This window comes from Acromyrmex echinatior, chromosome 6 (assembly GCF_024713525.1).
Source record: "Acromyrmex echinatior isolate Ae372 chromosome 6, ASM2471352v2, whole genome shotgun sequence".
Lineage (NCBI taxonomy): Eukaryota > Metazoa > Arthropoda > Insecta > Hymenoptera > Formicidae > Acromyrmex > Acromyrmex echinatior.
The window spans coordinates 9,121,334-9,138,277 of NC_141857.1; the positions used below are offsets into that span (position 1 = coordinate 9,121,334).

General features: G+C 36.9%; 1 long non-coding RNA gene across 1 annotated transcript; it reads right to left on the reverse strand.

Moving 5' to 3' along the window:
* Positions 1 to 516: 516 nt before the first annotated feature.
* LOC147909360 (uncharacterized) lies at positions 517 to 7,110 on the reverse strand. The gene is made up of 3 exons (XR_015545468.1): positions 6,286 to 7,110; positions 5,823 to 6,189; positions 517 to 905 (listed from the first exon to the last, which is right to left on the reverse strand). It is a non-coding gene; the product is annotated as an uncharacterized LOC147909360 (long non-coding RNA).
* Positions 7,111 to 16,944: the final 9,834 nt, after the last annotated feature.

Below are 16,944 nucleotides of genomic sequence, written 5' to 3' on the forward strand. Positions count from 1 at the left end.
TGTAAAAATTGTGACGCATTTTATATGGGACAGATGGAGAAGAATCCTTAAAGCACGTGTTAATGAATATAAAAATCACATTAATTGGAATACTACACAGTATTCAGTAATTATGGCACATAGAATCTTCCCATGATTTTGACTGGGAGGATGTTAAAATTTTGGATAAAGAAGAAAATTTACATAAACGATTAACATCTGAAATAATTTTCATTAAAAAACAAAAAATGGTCAATATTAAAAAGGACACTAAGTCTCTTAATGCAATATTCGAATTTGTTTACGGAGAATTGATGCTTTCTTCTCTGAGATTTTGTTCAAAACATGACGTGTAAGTTAGACTGTCTTGTCATATGATCTCGAGCGTGCGATATGATGAGATCATCACTCTGGTTATTTCAAGCGGTTTTCATGTAAATTACGGGCAAATAAGTACCCGTGTAAATAATGAAGACGAAAGCTTTTCACAAAAATTTTTTTTATTTTTCAACGTAATCCCCTTTTAGGAGGATACACTTTTCCCAACGCTTCTGCCATTTTTTTAACTCCTCAGAAAAATACGATTTGTCGAACTCTGCAAAATAGGCCTCTGCTACTTCATGCACTTTCGTTCGGCGATCAGCGAGAATCATGTCGTGGACTTTTTCAACGATTTTCTCAGTAACGTCTGCCGGGCAGCCTGGGCGTTCCTCATCAAAAACAGACGAACGACCACGTTTGAATTCGTTGAACCAATATCTGATGGTTATCATAGATGGATATCATAGAAGAGTTCCCATAGATGGCATCCAACTTCGTTTTTATTTCTTCGCGCGTTTTTCCATCCAAAAATAAGAAACAAATCACGAATCGATATTGCTCTTTTTCCATTGTATCGGAAAACATCAAACGCTCACTACGAATTGCTGTCAAATTAAAGAGATAGACAATAAGACATTTACAATTTGTAATAATAGAATCTTAATGTAAAATTATTTTGATTAATAGTTCACTTGGCAATCAATATAACTATTACCACCTGAAATATCTTCTAATCTATAAAGTGTAGAGAAAAATTTATAGAATCAAAATTACATAGTGTAAAAGGGGCTATATATAAATATATATATATATATTAGGTGTTGGAATTAATTCGTAGCGTTTTTAATGAAAGAATGTTATTTATTTCACATGAGCATTAAAAAATACATTAATGAAAGTACTTCCCATCACTTGTAAAACGCTACGAATTAATTCCAACACCTAATATATACAGAGTGGCATGAATATACAGTCCTACTCGTCCCGAGCAGGTAGAGCGGACTAAACTGAGTAGAAAAGTCTTCTACTATTTTGCAATGCTCGTAATAATTAACGAGATATTAACGTTTAAAGATAGCCGAATACGCGCGTCCACCAGACCTACCATTGTCGAAGATACGGCCCACCGAGCGCACAGTGCGGTGCGCCTGCTAGACCATTCCCGCTCCTCGCGGCCCGCGCGCCGTGCGCTCGGTGGGCCGTACCTTCGACAAGAGTAGGTCAGGCGGACGCGCGTATTCGGCTATCTTGAAACGTTAATATCTAGTTAATTATTGAGTTAATTGCGAGTATTGCTAAATAATAGAGAACTTTTCTACTCAGTTTAATCCGCTCTACCTGCTCGGGACGAGTGGGGCCGTATATTCATGCCACCCTGTATATATACATATATGTACACTCGTCTCGAGCAGGTAGAGCAGACTAAAATGAGTTGAAAAGTTCTCTACCATTTTGCAATGCTCGCAATAATGAAATATTAACATTTAAAGATAGTCGAATACGCGCGTCCGCCCGATCTACTATTACCGAAGGTACGGCCCACCGAGCGCACGGTGCGAGGAGCGGGGATAGCCTAGCAGGTTCGAGCCGCGCCGTTCGAGTTTAGAGGCGGTGAGCACTTGCCCCACTCCCTGCGCGCCAAGCTATCGATGACGGATATTCGGCGCTTTAGAAATATCTCGATTGCGAAAATTGGGAAATAATTAAGAACTTTTGAAAAAAACTCAGTTTAGTTAGTTCTGAAGCATGCACATGTGTATACAAAAAAATGTTACGTAAATATTAACTTGTTTCAAGTATATAATAAGAATATTTTAAAATTATATTATCAAGAAAATATTCTTTGTAATGATATTATTGTTACTCAAAAGAAGAAGAATAAAAATTGCGTTCCCTTTTAGTACTAGAATGATATTTTTCTGTATTTTTCTACACTACTCATGGAACTTCGGACATCCGCATAAATTTCATCGAATAATCATGTAAAAAATTAAGACATAAAACAGCAATTGTATTTTTGAAATATATTTTAGATCACTTGTACACATACTAGCAATTTGTAAAAGTTTTATAAATTATTTTTAATTTTATGTGCCAAAATTAAATTAAAAATATTTTATAAAGTTTTTGCTAGTCTATCTCCCACTTATGGGGAAAGGCTGGCAACATACTACATGGGCTGAAAAGTCCCGGAATTTTTCAATAGATGGTGCCACTAGAAAATGAACATGATTCATTTCAAGAGATTCATCTGTCACTAGTTTATGTATGAAGTTTCATGACATTTCGTTCATTCGTTTACAAGCTACAGTCGTTTAAGTGGCGTTACTTTCGCCTTCGTAAAAAAAATTGAAAAACAGGAATATCACATCTTGATCAAACATTGTTTTTTGATGGGAAAAACTTCTGAACAATCATTGAAATGGTTGCAGAAATGTTATCCCACATCTGCTCCTTCGAGAACAACAGTTTATCGGTGGTTTACTGAATTTAAAATGGGTCGTACAAGCACCGAAGACGCACCTCGCTCTGGATGGCCAAAAGAGGCTACGAATGCGGAAATCACAAAGCAAGTGCATCGAATCGTTTTGAGTGATCGTAAAGTGAAGTTGCGCGAGTTAACTGAGGCCGTGGGCATCTCAAAAAAACGGGCGGGATACATTTTGCACGATGTTTTGGAGATGAAAAAGCTATCGGCACGATGTGTGCCGCGTTTGCTGACCATCGATCAAAAACAGCAGCGCGTTGATGATTCAACGGTCGGTTTGGCGTTGTTGCAGCGTAATCGAGCGAACTTTTTTCGACGTTTTGTGACGATGGATGAAACGTGGGTCCATTACCATATGCCTGAGTCCAATAGGCAGTCTGCAAAGTGGCTGAAAAGCCACGAAAGCCGACCAAAGCGGCCAAAAGACCAACGCTCGGCCGGGAAGGTTATGGCCTCCGTTTTTTGGGATGCGCATGGCATAATCTTCATCTTTACCTGCAGAAGAGAAGAACAATTACGGGAGAGTATTATGCAGCGTTATTGGACAAACTGAACGACGAAATAAAGAAAAAACGGCCCCATATGGCGAAGAAAAAAGTTCTGTACCATCATATCGATAACGCACCGTTACACACATCCTTGAAAGCGATGGTCAAATTGGACCAATTACGATTCAAATTGGTTGCTCACCCACCGTATTCTCCAGACTTGGCCCCCAATGACTATTATCTGTTCTCAAACCTCAAGCGGTGGCTCCAGGGAAAGAGATTCACATCAAATGAGGAAGTCATCGCGGAAACCGAGGCGTATTTCGAAGACTTGGACGTTTCGTACTACAGAAAGGGCATCGAAATGTTGGAAAATCGCTATACCAAGTGTATCGTCCTCGAAGGGCAATTATGTTGAGGAATAAATATAACTTTGCACAAAAAACGCTTGTTTTCATTAAAAATCCCGGGACTTTTCAGTCCATGTAGTATACCATAGCGCGAGTCCATATTTGTGTTCTCTGATCAAATTTTTGAAATTCATTAATTATAATATCAATGTTGTATGAAGTAAAGACAATACTTTTTGACATACAAAATTAAAACTAATTTGTAAAGCTTTTGCAATTGTTAGTATGTATTACATACAAGCGATTCAAAATATATTATATTTCGAAAATAATACGAGGGCAAATCAATAAATTTTTAGAAAAACATAGTAAAACACATTTTTTTTATCGATTCATTTTTATTTCTCATTTTATTTCTCTAACATAGTCTCCTTTCAGCTAAATACATTTGATCTAACGATTCTCCAACTTTTTCAAGCCGTCCGAGTAATATGATTTGTCCCTTCAAAATAAGCCTCTGTTTCGGCGATGAGCTGCTCCCTGGTGGTGAATCTCTTTCCTTTGAACCATTTCTTCAGGTTTGAAAACAGAAAATAATCACAGGGGGCTAAATCTGGTGAATATCCTGGATGGGGAAGCAATTCGTAGCGGAATTCGTTAAATTTGGCCATCGGTGCTGCGCACGTGTGAACCCGTGCATTGTCTTGATGGAAAAGCACTTTCATCTTCGTCAAATGGAGATGTTTTTTCTTTAAAACAGTATTGTTGAAACGGTCCAATAAGACTGCATAGTAATCGCCTTTGATCGTTTGCTTCAACGGAAGGTAATCAATATGAATTATACCGCATGCATCCCAAAAAACTGCCATCACCTTTTCGATCGACATCACGGTCTTCTTCGGAACTGGTTCACTCGGTGAAGTTCATTATTTTGACTGTTCCTTCGTTTCGGGTGTGAAATAATGGATCCATGTTTTGTTAATAGTAATGAATCGACGCAGAAATTCATCTGGATTACGTTGAAACATCTCCAAACATCTGTTTTGAAATCGTCACACGGTCGCGCTTATGATCCACAGTGAGGCACCATCTCATCTTGCCAATAGCTTTTTCATATCCAATTGTTCGTGCAAAATTGAAATCACTGTGCCATGTGATATGCCTATGGTCTCAACAAGCTCGCGCACTTTCACTCATCGATCAATCAAAACAATATCGTAGACTTATCGATCATTTCTGGCGTAGCAGCCTCAATTGGACGTCCTGAACAAGGTGCATCACGTTTGGATGTGACAACCATGTTTAAATTCATTCACCCAATTGTATAATATATAGTCGCAACGCTGGTGCAGATGTGCTATGAACTCGGCTTTGATTTCTTCGGCTTTAAACCTTTCATATGTAGATGTTTGATCACTGTACGAAACTCGTTTTTTCCATTTTGCAAAAAATACAAAGTTGTTCGCTTTAATCATCTACAGAAATAAAACGATGATGAATTCCGCTCAAAATTTGACAATAATCAGTTGAAAGATGCTACTCAAAAAGTAGTGTGACATGACACTGCGAGTGTCCTCTGATGGATTTTCTAAGAACTTATTGACTTGCCCTCGTACAATTGCTATTTTATAAAGTCTAAATTTTTAAAATGATTATTCGATAAAATTTATGCGAGTGATTGAACTTCCATGAACGGTAGTGTACGTACACGACAATTTTTTTTTAATCGTATCGCAAAGCAACATTTCTTTAAATCGGAGAAATCTTTCTGTAGGCTCGCGAGTTGAGATTTTTCTTTGACAGCAAATTAGTCAATTTTTTCTTCAATAGAAAAGAAACATTTCTTTGAATGGAAGGAATTTCTTTGTGTGGATGCGCCGATTATTATTCGTGTACGTACACTACCGCTTACGGAAGTTCAGATACTCGTATAAAATTTTTATAAAAACATGTGCAAACTTTTTAATATTAGTGCCAGTCAAGGTCATGGACATTTGTATGGAGAAACATGTCATAAGGCTGCGTTCCGATATTCACCAGTACGAAAAATCTATGGTATATGTAACGTATATAAACTACGAATGTTTAGTATTGACAGTGAAAAATTATTGTGTCTCTTCACTAATATCTTAAAAATGTATTACATGTACAGTCCCTGCAAAGAAAAGTTAATTTGGAAATGTGTTTAATACTTACACTTAGAATAAACTGTATACATGTATACAATTGTATGAAAGTTGTGTGAATAAGGTTACATGCTTATTTATAATAACACATTTTTGTCGTTTATTCATTCTATTTGTTATTATTCTTATTGTTAAAAATTAAAATTTTTTAAATGATAAAAATGTAAATTTTTTTGTATAAGTTCTTTAAATGAATTGTCTTCGTTTCGCATCTTGTAAATATTTCATCCTTGCTCGTAGAGACCCTTCCACATTTCGAAAAACAGCGACAATTCATGTCCGCGATGATTTCCAAGGGCGATCTCTACGTAATTCGACGGACAAATGTAATTCCAATTTCCAAATATTTGTAGTCCGTAGCCGTCAGATCGTAACGTCTGCTCAAAAGTCATGCGTAAACACACCGCGCTCTATGTTGCGTACGTACGTAATGTTAAAAAAATTCTTTTTATATATAAAACGTTGAAACTTACATGTTACTGCAGTTTTTTCATACGATGCACTGCTGTCTTTGGCGATGTACATTTTTTTAACCGTTCGTACAAGCGGATATTGCAAGACTGATTGTATCTGCGTAAATTGTGGCATATATGATAATATGGCATATATGACTTCTAGAATCATAGAGTGATAACCCCCTCTCTCTTTCTAAGAATTGCGAACGTGTCACGATACATTTTATCGCGTTTTACTTTCTTTTTTACGTATTTTCTTTGTTCATGTTTATCAATGTTTATACTTTATGGCTCATATTTCGATGGGATTGATGACGATTGCTTTGATGCTTTCTCCCCAGGGCATTCCCAATATCTCGCTTTTTCCTTTGATGGCGGTGGACTTGAACGGTACCCCTTTCGCTCGATCGATTTTCGGTGTATAAATTCTTTTACTCGATCTATGTCTTAACGCTTGTAACTGAAGCTCACGATTGGATAGAAAAGCCTTATACACTGCCTATATACATTGCCTATATATACTATCAGATCGAACATGTCGCGACGCGTTTAACAGAAGCGTTGATGTTTCGGATCATTCATACATTCATATATACGTTCATACGTACGTACATACCATTATTCATACATTTGTACATACGTTCATACATACGTTCTTCTGTCTTCTTGCTTTCTTTTCGCCCCGCCGCCAAATTCAAATCTATGAACAATCAATAACTCAATTTCTATCAAAACTTTGCGAATTTCCAGTCATTATTATTAATTAAAACGATTGTAACATTATTTTCTATAATGGTATTCTCTGTAATAACTATGCCTACTGAACTCGTGCCATTTACACAATTTAACTGAATAATATCAATTATGTTTTTTATCTCATGCTTTAGTAGTCAAAATTATTCAACTATTATGTTCATTTACTATTTTGTAATATTTTGTACGTTACTGTGTTTTGGGAAGCGTAGTAGCAGCAGTTTGCTGATGACTCATCATTTATGTACCTAGTGTACCACGCAAAACGTAATTCCTGTATTGTATTGCACAATAAATAAATTGAAATTAAAATTGAAATTGAAATTAAAATACGTTCATACATATACGTTCATACATACGTTCATGCATATGTACATATATATATATATATATATATATATATATATATATATATATACAATACATATATACGTACATATACATACGTTCATAAATACATACACACATACATACATACGTACATGTATTACAAAGGAAGAGAAAAAGAAACTAATAAATATTTACGTTTACTAACATTATTATATGAAGCAGCGTCGCTTTGATGCAAACACGATCTTTACAATTATAACATACGAGGGTTGAATTTGATTCCAACTTGATGTAACTCTGCGTCTTAAGAATATTATTAATTTTACTGAAGATGGCGAGATTGTGGCCGAAACGTTTAATGTTTTTATTGTAATTCGTAATGATGAAAGAATAATTAAATATATAACTACATTTTGTGCTGTGGTTCTTTATGCTCTTTCTTTTCATATTTTTGGAATTATAACTACATTCATTTTTTACATTTTATCAATTATAAATTTTCAACACATTTTGTGACGCGCAATTCTTAACATGTTGCCCATATCGCACAGTATTAGTAATATCCAGATTAATAGGGTATATAAGCCGCTTCTGAGGAGCTCTGGGGGGAGTGAGGGAAGGAGGGGGGGAGGGAGAGGTAAGGAGATACCCGCGGCGTGGGGGGTCTGCGGGGAGGGATGGGTTTGAGTCACTAGGTGAGGGGGTGACGTCACGGGAAATAATGTCACAGTGGACGTTGCGATGCGGGGGGAGGAGGGGGGAGATGAGAATATCCCGGGTGCGGAAAATTACGTAGCGAGAAATTGCGTAGCAGGAGTGTGCGGAAACTTGTGTCTGCGTCGCGGTGATGACATGGCGCGGGTCAATGGCCAGCCACCGCCAGTCCTTGCCGTCGCAGTCCCCACCGCGCGCTGAGATGGAATCTTTCGAGCGCGACATCTTCTCGTACCTTTTGAAGCATACGCTTTTATTCGAGGCATTGTACTTTTTGCTGCTGATATATTGATTATGATGATCTAATTGTAATTGATAAATGTTGAAATTTATTCGTGGAATCGTTCGAATGCATGTGTTACATACCAATAAAATTCCTTTATTCTTTATATAATAGAATAATATATCCGTCATAGGTATACAATTTATACTTTACTTTATCTTATCGCTAGATTTCCCTATTTTATCCTTATTTCGAAACTGAAAATTCCGTTTCTCTTTTATATTCAGTTTCTTTATTTGAACATTCAAACTCTAACAGATAGATCACGTTATGTACGTTTATGCGTCATAAAAATTATCTATAGAATATTCTAGAAAGAATGTCTAAGAATATCACACGATCTTTCTCAAAGAAGCCCTCCTATAAAATAAAAATATAAAAGCGTATTACAAGCATATACCTATACATTAACATTAATAATAACGTATATTATATTAGCGATTAAGTAATTAGCAGTAAAATATTATAGAAACCTTCCTGAATGCGAGAACGAATATCTTTTTCTTTTTTTCCCTTTTTCTTTTTCTAATAAAGTTAAATCTTAAATATATGAATGTAGTGAATTCGCCTCGCATAAAGGATATTAAGGAAAACCGAATTTTTATAACAAATTGTTAAAATTCAACTATACTTATTAAGAATAAACTTGTAGAGTGGGGAGTAGGGCTTACGCGGAGCCTTGCTGCCTTATCTCAAAGAAAGCGCGAGTATAGGTTTTACCAAATTTTGGGAAGTGTCGATTGGTTCTGAAAGGACACTCCCATACTCATTTTCAGTATATAAACTCACTCTCAGACTCAGACTCTTAGACTTAGACTTAGACTTAGACTCACTTTCAGACTCGCACTGCTTCGATTAATCAGCCAGTCAGTCAGTTACAGTCAAGGTAAGAACTATCCTCGCGCTTCATCAGAACCTCGTTTTCGCATTTATCTTTTTTTTAATAAACGATAATATCAAATCGAATCTATCGACGGAACGTCTAAATCTCTAATCTCTAATTCTTCATACAAATATACATATATATATATATATATGAATATCTGAGGAGTCGTTGTGACTGTCGCTGCCAATAGCGTGGCCCCCGTTTACGACAGTTCTCCAGAACATTATAATTCTTTTTTTTACATTACTTCCATGCCTATCAAAGGCGGACGAAGACAAAGGGAAAAGAGATTCCAAGTTAAATCGGTCCTTATTTCGAATCAAGATCTTTTCCCCTATTTCCAAAAACTTGCGCAATTTCTAGACCAAGACAAACCGGTAGACTCACCCCGCGAACCTGCCTATACTCTAAATAAATTAGAGGTCAACACGTTTCCTAGTTACAAAACCATTCCAAAGCACGATCCACGTAGATTCGCCTATAAACTTCGCGATCTTTTTGGCACCGGATTCAAGGTTACCCTTCCTTTAAATTATCCAATACTTCCCAGTGAATCGCATCCTTAACTACACAACTTAATCTCCGGTCCCCGAATAAATTGTTTAAATACATTGACTCAAAAACGGAGAAAAAATCTCAATAACGACATTGAGCCGTAACACATGATATATTTTTCGGCTGAGGAATAAACTTTTGATCAAGGCATTGTTCTTTTTTCGGAATGATATCATGTTCCACGAACATCTTTACTATATAAAATCTCGCACAGCCCCCGCGGTCAATCAGTCTGTCAGTTTGTTTGTTGATTGAACTATCGGTCAATCTGTTAATTGATCTGTCAATTGACTCTGTTTATCGATTGAATTATCAGTCAGTTTATTAATCGATCTGTGCCAGATTTTTATAATAAAGATGGCCAACATCAATTTCGTTTAATGGGTAGTATATATAAACATGCAAACACGTTTGTTGGAGGAAAAAGCGACTTTTAGTGACGATGCGCTGAATCTTCAGGTGATGGGTAGAGCTGTCGAACAACCCGACGGGTTAAGAACTGAATTGGACATCGGCGATGATAATGAACTGATAAGAGAAACGTAAGTAGTTATTATATTAATAGAATTTACGTATATAATTTTTACTTCTTGATCGTGATTATCAAATATTGTTTCATTTCTTATAATCATTCAGTAATTTATTTTTACTCTTTATTTTGAGAGGAGGAAAAAATTAATATACAATAACTGAAATAACGCCCATTAACCATACAATACTATTCCTAATAAAAAATTAAATCCTCTACCCTTTTGTAATTTCCGCAATAGTTAACGAGATATTAATTTTTAAATATTGCCGAATAAACGGATAAAATCGATGTATAAGACAATTTTAAGATATCTTTTCGTGAAATATTTTGAAGATTTTTCTTAAAAAATTCTCAAAAAACATGTTAAAGTTGTTTTAGACATTTTGCTCATTGAGTAACTAAAAAAAATATTGCGAAAATTGCAAAATGGTAGAGGACTTTTCGTCTCAGCTTTTTATCAGGAATAGCATTACATGATTAGTGGACGTTATTTCAGATACACTCTGTATACATATATATATATATATATTAATATATATATATATATATATATATATATATATATATATATATATATATATTGTGGGAGAGCGCACCGCGCGGAAAGATTCGAGTGAGAAAACGGCACAAGATTGATATGATGCACGACAGTAAAGAGAACTCCGTTTCTTTGTAATTTAATAAAAGAATTTTCTTTAATATGCTCAGTTACAAAGTCAAAAAATATAATTAATTAAACATTAGATTAACAGAATATTAAATGCGGTCATCTTTTCCAAATGATATTTTGGAATTGCGGTAATGGAAAATCTCAGCGATTTTCTCAGCACTTCTCGAAAGATTCGTTTTATCGCGATTTCACTAAGCGGTTAGCACGGCGATTTTATGCGCGAAGATTATGACTCTAAGAACTCTAAGAACTTTTTAGAAGTAAGAAGGAGGACGGCGAGATCGAAGCATTTATTGCTTTCGGCCTGAGCTTTCTTTTTTGGGAAAAATCCAATAAAAATTTGCCACAATCGTAATTATTACGTGGCATTAGGTGTACAAACTTGATTGGCGCTTTGGATTCTTTTCTAACGACGTTCAACGTAACAGTCATGCGCGACAGAAAATCCGTGCCCTTTGGTTTATGAAGTTCATCAGCTCTTTATGAGTGGGCATGTCGCTCGAGGCGCTTGAGAGTGATTCCCACTCCAGGCGAGTTCTTGGATCGAAGATCTCGACGACAAGATGAATTAGTAGATCGAAGCCATGAGAGCCGATAGGCCTGTCAATGCTCTCCTGGCCGTTGACTACTCTGGTCACGGCGTTGAAGATGCGATTGAGCTCCTCCTCAGTTTCGTTCTTCATCTTAGCCACGGCGGTAAACTTGGAGAAATTGGAGTGTGATAACTCTCTCTTATTTTCGTACTGCGCGCTCAGCAGCTCCCATGCGCGTGGATAGTTGTCTCCGGTCACTGCTAATGGTCGAATCAGTTCCTCAGCAGGACCCTCCAGACAAGTTTTCAGGTAATGAAATTTCTCGATTGCTGAGATTGATGAATTGTCTCCCACAATGGATTGGAAGAGGTTTCGGAATATAGGCCAGTCTTCGTATGCGCCAGAGAAAGAATTAATCTTGAGGCGAAGCAGCGACGGTTTTCCGGAAGACTCATTACCTTCTGTTTTGGAAGCTGAGCTCGGTTCCTTCACCTTGAATTTCCGAACATAGTCGAGAAGGAGACTTCGTTACGTGATGTACGTCACTCTCGCTGAGTCATCGACTCCAGTCGAATTGTATTCGCTCTCCTCGAATGCATCTTCAAGATGCTCTATGATGAGCTCATGCTGAGCCTCAAATTTCGCCCAAAATCCATCCAGAAGACCGATGCATGTCTCGGCGGCTGCCAGCGTAATGTTCGCTGCGCCGAGCCCTTCCAGATCTGATACTGACTGAGCCATGCGCTTGCGAAGGTTGTTTTGCCTCGTCAGCAAATTCTGCAGTTTCTTACCCATCACTCACTTTTTCTTTTCAGCACTAGCAAACTGAACGCGATGCACTCGACACTGCGGATGCCGGCGAGTATCCGGCTCGAAGGATCAGAAAATGTGCGGGAATGCACCGCGCGGAAAGATTCGAGTGAGAGAACGGCACACGGTTGATATGATACATGACAGTAAAGAGAACTCCGTTTCTTTGTAATTTAACAAAAGAATTTTCTTTAATATGCACAGTTACAAATTCAAAAAATATAATTAATTAAATATTAGATTAACAGAATATTAAATGCGGTCACCTTTTCCAAATACAATTTGGAATCACGGTGATGAAAAATCTCGGCGATTTCTCGGCTCTTCTCGAAAAGATTCGTTTTGTAGCGGTTTCCACTAAGCGGTAGCACGGCGACTTTACGAAACAATATAGTAGCGAGATTATGACTCTAAGAACTCTAAGAACTTTTGGACTCTAAGAAGGAGGACGGCGAGATCGAAGCATTTATTGCTTTCGGCCTGAGCTTTCTTTTTTGGGAAAAATCCAATAAAATTTTGCCACAATCGTAATTATTACGTGGCATTAGGTGTACAAAATTGATTGGCGCTTTGGATTCTTTTCTAACGACGTTCAACGTAACAGTCATGCGCGACAGAAAATCCGTGCGTGGGATTGGTGACAGCGCGTGACGTATTCGTCGGAGCGCGGCGCTCGCGTGCGCGAATTGAATTGTTCTAGAACTTTCGATTGTCCGTTGCCGGTAACGACAATTTGTTTGCGTGTAACGAATTGTTTTAAAAAGAACAAAGAACGACGAATCGCTTGCTTTTCTTTCGAATTACCGATCTCAAACAATATCCATTGGAACGATCCTAACGAAATTGTGGATCGTCTGCATTTGCTCAAGTCCTCGCGTCAAGCGGGTCACAATAGTCACGACAACGAGATTCTGTCGATTATCGAAGAGCTTCGCAAAGCCAGTCTGATTATAAATTAATCTCTTTTACACACATCGTTCAGTTGATATCGCAATGCTGATCAATAAATTTGGACTATCGCTTAGAGGAAACGGACTGATCGCACTATCAGTGGCGTAGATTGCTCAGAAATTACGTGCGCGATAACATAGTCGCAGTCGACTTTGAAAGTCGACGTAAAATCACGCAAAATTCGACGAGTAGCATTATCGATGATGCTGACGCAGTAAATAAATGATACGTTCAGTAGAGTGTTCAAGATTTGAAAGATCGCCTGAATGAAATCGAGAGAAAGATTGTAGTTCTACAAAATAATGTGCAGGTTCTAAATGAACTTAAAAGATTTGAGAAGTGCATCGTGCCAAATAATTATTCGCAACGTCTGAGAAACGTCTGCTGATCGATGAATTGCACGCTTCTGCAAGAAGAAATTTTCCGCGTAGACACGTTACAGTACACGGATACAATGACCTGTGGCAGGCGGATGTGGTCGAGAATCGTCTTTATATCTTATTCAACGGAGGTTAGCACTACATTCTCATCGTTATTGACGTGCTGAGTAAGTACACATGGGCGAGCTGCTCAAAGCCAAGAACGGAAACGAGGTGACGATCGCAAAGATAATTCGAGACGATAGAAGATGTCCGTAAAATTTACATATTGACAGAGGAAAGGAATTTTACAAGTTGTGCAGAAACTCTTGAAGAAGTACAACATCAACCATCATTTTTACGTATTCCATAATGAAGACCTCAGTCGTCGAATGGTTCAACCATATATTGAATATGAATGTGGAAACAATTTGATGGTCACAATGGAAATTACAAATGGATTTTGCCGTGTCTCGTATCCAATTACAACGCGCGCAAAGCATCGAACTATTGGTATGCATCCCATCGACATTACCCCCGAGATCGCCGACAGATTCTTAACCACAGTTTACAATTACGTAAAGATTGCCGCACTCGCGCGATACAAAGTGGGTGATTTGATAAGCGTGAGCAAATTCAAGACAATCTTTGATAAAGGTTATACGCCGAATTGGAGCACGGAGGTGTTTAAAACTATCAAAGCAACAAATTAATCCAGTGACGTATCTTCTGGAAGTATCTTCCTCCCCCCTAACGAACAAATTTCTTGGTCTCAATTTTTCTCGATTTTCCCATCCACCATTTTGTCACAGTATTTATCCCTGCCGAAACCCTATCCTTTTCCAGTCACCGTGTGGGTAACTATGGACAGAGCCAATCAACGGTATGGGCAGCCATGAATCGAGCCAATCAAAACGCACCATTTAATTACCTCGTTTTCCCCATCCTCGCGTCACCGATCAATCAGAGCGCATCATTTTTTCAAACAGGCTACGCCCCCGGCGGCGGAAGTGGAGTAGTAAGAGTTTTGTTTTGACGGATCATGATTGCCTATATACTACTTGCGGAGTTCTCGGTTCAATGCAATCCGAAAAATCAACTCATTTTTGAAGATCCTTCATCCTTGGTTCAGAGGCATCATTAGGATCACTGGGATATCACTGGGACATCACCGAGGATTCCCGCGATAGTTTGCCACTACCGCCAACAAATAGTAAGAACAAATCTTCTTTTTCTCTTTCTTATATTAATTTAATTTTAAAGTTATATGACCATCAATATTCTCTCTTTCTTTTATTTCTCCTCAATCTTTTCTCTTTTTAACCGCAGAGACACCCCAGCCCATCTTTTCTCTTAACGAATTACTTAAACGGTAAAAGGCTTCAAATAATTCATCTCTTTCTTACTTAGAGTTACTTAAGCGGTAAAACGCTTTAAGTAATGCACGGTCATTTTCCTTAGAACCAATAACTCCTGGAAAACCTATCTCTCCCTCCCCTCTCTTCGGAATTATCGTCTCTTTCTACGTTCCTCTAATTATCAACCATGAGCACTAACGAGAGAAAGTTTTAAATAGATGATCTGGCAAAATAAGCACAGAGCGAGATGTAGAAAGCGGACCCCTTAGAAGGGCTAGCATCCCTATTCTTACAGCACTAAGCAATTCATTTTCTCTCAAGCCCATCAAGGACGTCAACGAGCGCGCTGAAGTGAGAAGGAACTATAGTAAGAGAATGCGACGCGACAAATATGCAGTAAAACGGGAAACATGATCTGGAAAATTCCTCCATAGTGAGAAGCACACTTTCGCATAGAGGATTAAACTTAACCAACATTTAAACTTTCAGTATCTGTGTGTCCATGTGCTGTAATTATATTGTTGTAAACTCCCTGGAGGAAAAATTTTTATGAAGAAATGCAGAAAACTACATAAATTAACTTGTTCCACAATTCACTACCAATGCTGAAAATGTATACACATACAAAAAAAATGTATAGTACGTAAACTGTACATTTTCAGCACTGGCAGTGGATTTGGAACACAGTCATATAAAGGCAAGGTCTTAGAAATTTTTAGTTTTTTAAAGATATTTATAGTGGGATCTAGAATAGCGTTTGTTTGAAAAATCAAGAAATCCTATGCCGTTTCCATAAAAATTCATAATACTGTGTCAGAAGACAGAAAGAGAGTAAGATTTAATTCTTGATTTTGAAATAAATAACGTTACTGTATGTTCCTGTACGAAGATTTACAAAAAAACTATAATAAAGAATTTCTTATTCTTCTTATCTTATCTTAGTCTATTTATTTTTTTTATAAAATAAAAATTTTTCTGCCAAGGCTTAAAATACGCATTATTATTTGAACTTTCCTCAGTTATTTAATTAACATTTGGTCACGTGGTATGAATATGTTCCTCATTAAATGTGAAGACAACTCCTATTATATAGTTAATAATGAAGTTATTTACGATAAAAAGGTTGTGAAAGATGCAGACGCTGTGAAATTTTTTTGGAATAAGAATATATTTTCTGGAATTATTATTATGCATTCAGGTAAAATAATGTAATTTATTTATTCATGTCAATAATGTGTATGATCAAAAATTATTAATATGTTTACATATTTCAGAGAATATGGAATTATTAAATAAGAAATTTGACGATTAAAGAAGATTAAGGAAGATATAAAGAAGAGTTCAATTTTACAGAATACAATTGTCTTTGATAAGAGAAAATCTAAATAAGATATGATCTGATTATCCATCTGATTATCCAAGTACTTCCCTCAAAATGAATAAAAAGATAAAAAAAGGTATTAATTACTATGCTAGTAATTATATAATAATATAGAATATTAATTATAATAAAAGATATGTTGCGACAGGAATATGAAAATTGTTTATATATGTACATTTATATTTCTCTTTCATAGTGTATTGAAAATATTAAAGAATATAAAGAAATATTAAGAAATATGATTTTTATTTAAAATATATAGTTGTTACGTCCTACAGACGCCACGATTCTTTCCTTCGGCTCCACGACTATGTTGGCGTCTGCGAGACTCGAGCGAAGCCTTCTGATAACGGTCTGACAGAATTGAAAAGAGGGACAGGCTCCGCGAAAACTCGTAAATGCCAATCAATCCGGAAGGAATAACAACCTTAATGCATGCCCGAAAAGAGACAAGATTGCAAAAGACATTATAAATGCACCGAAGCCACGCAATAGTAAAAATTTAAGCTTTGTCGTTCGAGACTGACCAACAATTTCATTTTAGGAAAACAGGCGCCACGTC